This window comes from Primulina eburnea, chromosome 12, assembly GCF_022965805.1.
Source record: "Primulina eburnea isolate SZY01 chromosome 12, ASM2296580v1, whole genome shotgun sequence".
NCBI lineage: Eukaryota > Viridiplantae > Streptophyta > Magnoliopsida > Lamiales > Gesneriaceae > Primulina > Primulina eburnea.
In genome coordinates this window covers 21,065,833-21,071,694 of record NC_133112.1, presented here as the reverse complement: position 1 = coordinate 21,071,694, position 5,862 = coordinate 21,065,833, and the positions used below count along the sequence as shown (strand labels likewise).

Sequence of the window (5,862 nt, the reverse complement as noted above, 5' to 3'; positions counted from 1 at the left end):
TATTATTGTGTTTTTTTCGGGCTACGACAACGGTTTTCTAAAACCGTGGTCTATTAGCGGTTTTTTTCGAGCTACGACAACGGTTTTTAAAAACCATTGTCGTTCAGCTGGTTTTATTAAAGCTACGACAACAGTGTTTTAAACCGTTGTCATTTCTTAGTGTTTTATATTGTTAACGACAACAGGTTTATAAAAACCGTTGTCGTAGAATTTTTTCAAATAAATTGTAGCGTTATAATACACACTTGCAATAAAAGGGAGATAAAAAGAAAGATCGATTCCCGCGCTACGTCTCTCTCTTCCCCCCCAAAATCCCTAGCCGACGCCGCCGCTTCTCAACGCCAAGGAAGACCGGCCGACCACCGTGCGATCTACACCCACCTGATTTCCTCTCGATTTCTACAGATCTTTGAAATAATTTGTTCTTCCCATTAGCAGGCTTCATGGAAATGTAGTTCTTCCTTGTTGCAGGTACCGCATTTTTTAGGTATTTTTGTATAGTTCTTCCCATTTGCTCGCTTATGTTTGTATAATTTTATTGGGGCCATTTTTGTGCTCATTGGTAACAAAAATGATAGATCTTTGAGTAACAGAAGAAAATTGTTTGTGTGTTTTTTTTTTTACCGGTTCCAAGAATTGCCAAAAACAGAGGACACAAACGCTATTCATTTGGTACAATTTTTGGTATATAACAGGTACTGATTTTTATACACAAGAATTAATATGTGCTATTTATTTGTTGGGGTGACACGAAGATTGAATGAACTCTTTAGTTCTCTAATCTCCAATACAGGGATTGCTCTTAGTTCCAAACATCAGCTCAAGCATACAACTCCAGATTTGAAGTAATCCCAACTTTTTCATTTCTTTGGATTAATAGAGTAACTAGATGTTATTATTTTAAAAAATGAACATTTATCAAAATAACTAAACCTTCTATATTGATAAATATATATTCTTGAATTGGAAATAATGTCATAAAATAACGTGAAATTTACTGTTTGATTGCAGTTATTTTGACTAGTATTTTCTGCGATAGAACAATTTCAAAGGTGTCAAGCTATCACGAGCAAGATTCTTTGATGCGGATTTGAGTGGTAATTCCTTTGTTATGGTTGTTTTTCAAGTGTATTTGTGTCACGTGATGGGCCTGATATGAATTTTTCATGCTTTATGTGCACAAAATTGAAGGTGACAGTGGGGTAGGAAATTTGCTTACTTTCAAGTTTACAGTCGGTAAAAAAGCTGCGGCGGCGGTTTCTTGCAGGTATGTTTATGCATATTTACGAAATAAATTAATTTCATTTTTGATATGTAACACGAGCATTGTTGATAGATTCATCACAACATTGATGTCTAATTTTGTTGTTTACAACTCTTTTGAACACCAACTTAATAGTATTTGTACAACTGTTTTGAAGGATTTGACTCCTTGTTGGTGGTTAGTTGTACGTATAATGGACAAAGATTGGATGTCAAAGAATAGGTTGTCACATGAATATGAGGTTGGGGTGAAGTATTTCTTGCAGTTTGCATCGCGAAACGCTAACAATCCGAATGCAATGCCTTGCCCATGTGCAAAATGTGGTAATCTAAATACGAAAGATACTGACACTATAAGGGCTCATTTGTGTTGTAATGGTATAGATTTAACATATCGTACATGGATTTGGCATGGCGAAAGATCTAAGTTCGGGAACTCAATGAATGATAGTGATCGAGTAGGGCAAGATGAACGCAAATATTTTACTTCTTTTTGATCATGATTTATTTTGTTTTAATGTCAAATTTAATTCAGTGAATAAAACACTCATATGTTGACTGTTAATGATGTATGCAGGAGTGTAAGATTGTTTAATTCAAATAAGGAAAGGAAAGGGAAAAAACAAGCTATATGGGAAGTAGTAAAGGTATGCATGTGTACTTGTCATTAATTAACGTTTATTTCAATTTGTGTATCAATCACTAACAATTTTTTTTAAAAAAAATTAGGGTCCACGACAACCAGATTCGAAACAATGTGGTTTTTATGTTGTGAGATTTATGAGAGAAATGATTGAAAAAAATGCTACCAGTGAGAAGAACTCGATATCTTCAATTGTAATATTCGACATATTCTCAATATTCACAAATATTTGTGTATTTCTCATTTTTCAATGTTTGTATTGATTGTTTTTTTAATAATATTAACATTGTGTTTGTTCACAGTTCATGAAAACTGAGTATTCCAAGGAAGAGATTGATGAAGTGCGATCCGAGTGGGCGGAATGCATACAAGACTATATTTACGAATAGGTATGCAAAGTATTGATGAAGTGCTTTGTGTTACAATGAACCAAAGCAATCATTTTTCTATTTTCTTCAATAATGCATGTTATAGTATTTCCAACTGAATAAGTGCTTTGTGAATAGTGATATTATTTGTGTTTTGATTTTTTCCAGCTTACTTTCTCATCATAAGAATGGAACTGAAGACTGAGCAAATGCCTCAGAGTTTTAGGAATTTTATTTCTTTCAATCAAGTCCTTGAAAAATATGATTTACTTCAATATATAGATTCCTTAGAACTTAAATGTTATTAGTTTGTGAATTGATGTTATGAATTTCTTTCGAGTATATAAATGTTGTTTGTGTTGGATGGAAATTTTTGGGATGTCCTATTTATGGGTTTTTAATGGGCTTTCTATGTGTGGATTATATGGAAGGGATGAAATGGCAGGGAAAGGTTTTGATGCATAAATGTTGATGAGGTTTGAGGAGATCGGGGCCGATGATGACAAAAGATTGCAGATATCCGTATTTTCTGTTTGGAAAATTTTGATATTGTGGGACTTTGCCACATTTCCACGTTGATGACTAACATGTATCGAGGTCCATTGCAATACTAAATTCAAATTTGTAAAATTTTTGTTTATCGTTGGCATATTTTGGATGATGGATTTTGAACATAACATAGTCACATATTTAACATGGTAAATATTTTGTTTTCCATTGTTATTTTTGGTTTAATTATTATTATATATATATTGTAAATTAAAAGAAATTTAATACAAAATTTTTACCTAATGAAAAAAATTATTAGCGACAACAGTTTTGAATTCTATTGAAGAAAATATAAAGACAACGGTTTTAAATTGTTGTAAATTCAACAAAACACTACGGTTTTTAGGCGTTGCAAAACTGTTGTCGTTGTTGCAAAAAACAACGGTCTAAAAAGTGGCGAAACTGTGGTCGTTCATATATTATGACAACAGATTAAAACCGTTGCAAAACTATTGTCAATAGTGCTAGAAAACAACGTTTTAAAACTGTTGCGAAACTGTTGTCGTTGGTAGATAATACAACGGTTTAAATCCGTTGCAATACCGTTGTAGTTGGTATAAAAGAGAACGCTTTAAAACCCTTGCAAAACCATTGTCGTTGGTAGAAAATACAACGGTTTAACACCGTTGAAAAACCGTTGTCGTTGGTAGTGGTTTAAAATCGTTGTCGTTGAAGACACTTTCAACAACACCCTCAGTTACAACAGTTTTAAATGGCCTACGACAACGGATTTTATCCGTTGTCGTTTGGCGTTTTTGTAGTAGTGCAAATCCAAAGCTATAGATGTTCCTTCCCACCACAGGCGAGCGTCTCCTCCAAACAGATAAGTCGTACAACGAACCCTATCTCCATCTTCGAGCCCCATGAACTCGAAAATAACCTCAAGGGACTTAATTCATTCCTCGGTAGCCATAGGATCTGACGTCCCTAAGAACTCCTTCGGTCGCATCTTCATGAACCTCTCATAGATAGCCTCCGGCCCCGTCTATCTGGCTCCAAATGCATTGTTCGCTGCAAACTGTGCGAAGAACTGAGTCATCCCAGCTAGCATCTGGGCATTCATGTCTGGTGGAGGTGGTGGTGGTAGTAAATCTCTCTCCTCGTTCGTATGACAATGCTCATCACCTCTCGTGCAATCAATAATGCGTCTAGGAGGCATGTTGTTCCATAATTATAACCCATACGTAACCAACATCCATAATTCCACTATTTCTTTAAATTTAAATAAATACTGCATAATCGTAATCTTGACATAAAATATTTCATGCAATCATGATGTAAAAATATTTCATGCTTTAAACCCAATGCGTAATCGTAAAACTTACAGACCGAAGACGTGACTTCATGAGCTTTTCGAGAGCAATAGTAGTACAACCCTTTACAAGATCATAGGATGTGATACCAACTGTAAAGACCCGTTTTTTCATATTCATATTTTAGTGGAATTATTAAAATTTTTCTAGATAAATAATTATCTTGCCTCATTTATAAAATAAACATGTGAATAATTTTGAATTTAAAATATTAGCGGAAGCAAATATTGTTTTCAACAACAACTTAAAAACATATCCAACGTATTAAACTGAGTTTGATCATAAGAAAATGCATAAACTAAAACATGAGGTCCTCGGGTTCCTACTACCGCTGACCCAAGCAAACTCACTGGTCTCCGCCCTCGGCCTCGACCTCATCAGTACCTACAACAATCAAATCTAGTGAGTCTAAAGACTCAACATGTATATATCGTTAATAACAAGTAAATATATCATAAAATCGCATGCAACGTAAAAATATGGTATCGTAAAGCGTATAGTGAAAGCCGTATCATGAATAATTATTACTACGTGTATATCTGAAAATCATACTTAAAAGCTTTGCTCAATAGAGCTCTGTCATATCATATCATAATTTTCTGGTAGAGATAATGTTTCTAAGCAAGTGGCCCATAACATAACGTGAGCACCTGATCAGAATAAACCACAATATACTGGGCGGTAGAGATCACCACAGCTCTTGGACTGGATATCCGTACCCATACATAATCGTAAACCGGTCGTAAGTCACCAGATGGAGAGGTCCTCGGTTGTGCCTACCGACTTCCAAACCCATAAACGTAATGTGGCCACAAGACATGTCGCATATATCTAAAAAATAAACATTTGATATTTTTGTGCACGTAATATAATTATAACCTTGTTTTTACCAGATGAATTGGATCGCTCCCAGGCTTGCTGCGACTTAATTCTAATATGTGACACATGCAAATATTCTTATCTTGACCAAAACATGACAATCAAATTAAAAACGAGACGATTAGGACTACCAACTTAATTTTTCAATCATGGCTTCGTACCAAACCGAACCAACATTAAACCGAAGTTTAACCATGATTAAAAATACCCCTAACATGTTGAAAAATATTCATGAGAACTGAAAAACACAAAAATTGGTGAATGGAGGCCAAAATCATGAAACGCTCTTTCGAGAGTCACTTTGGCCCATTGCACCGTAAATTCTCGTACGACCTCTAAACTCAACCAAATCACCAACGGCCAAAAACATGACTTTACTAACTCATTAAGGTGCTATCCAGTCCAAGGCCATAGGCTAAAAGACAACCAATAACAAACCACCACCAAAACCAAGACCCAAAGTTGCTGTCAAAATACAGCAGTAGCAGCTTGTGTGTTTGTAGTGTAAACTCTGAAATTGATGACCATTGGCTTGAACCACCGACCAAAGACTCTTACCAACATCCTAAGGCATGGCTTGGACCATGGCTAAGGGCTAAAAACCAAACACAACCTAAGCAAATACCTCGGATCCTCACAACACCAAACCGAAAACGCCACTTTCTGTGTAGTGTGTTGTATTGCATTATTTTTCTGTCTTATGTTGTTCCAGTGGCCATCTGATCGACCATGGCTCGATCTAGAAATGTTAGAGTGTTGTATGAATCATGGCTATGGGCTACAATCCAACCACAATCCATCTAACACCCAAAAATTGAAACCACACTCATACAGAAAATCAGAATTT

General features: G+C 35.4%; 2 long non-coding RNA genes across 3 annotated transcripts; both read left to right on the top strand.

Annotated features, from left to right (window-relative positions):
* Positions 1 to 369: 369 nt before the first annotated feature.
* Positions 370 to 1,268, top strand: LOC140808079 (uncharacterized). The gene is made up of 2 exons (XR_012112804.1): positions 370 to 471; positions 1,012 to 1,268. It is a non-coding gene; the product is annotated as an uncharacterized lncRNA (long non-coding RNA).
* Positions 1,269 to 1,782: 514 nt separating this feature from the next.
* LOC140808078 (uncharacterized) lies at positions 1,783 to 2,961 on the top strand. Of its 2 annotated transcripts, XR_012112803.1 has the most exons (4): positions 1,783 to 1,910; positions 1,993 to 2,100; positions 2,209 to 2,295; positions 2,706 to 2,961. It is a non-coding gene; the product is annotated as an uncharacterized lncRNA (long non-coding RNA). The 2 variants fall into 2 exon arrangements; XR_012112802.1 differs by lacking the exon at positions 2,706 to 2,961 and having other exon boundaries at positions 2,209 to 2,394.
* The last annotated feature ends 2,901 nt before the right edge of the window (positions 2,962 to 5,862 follow it).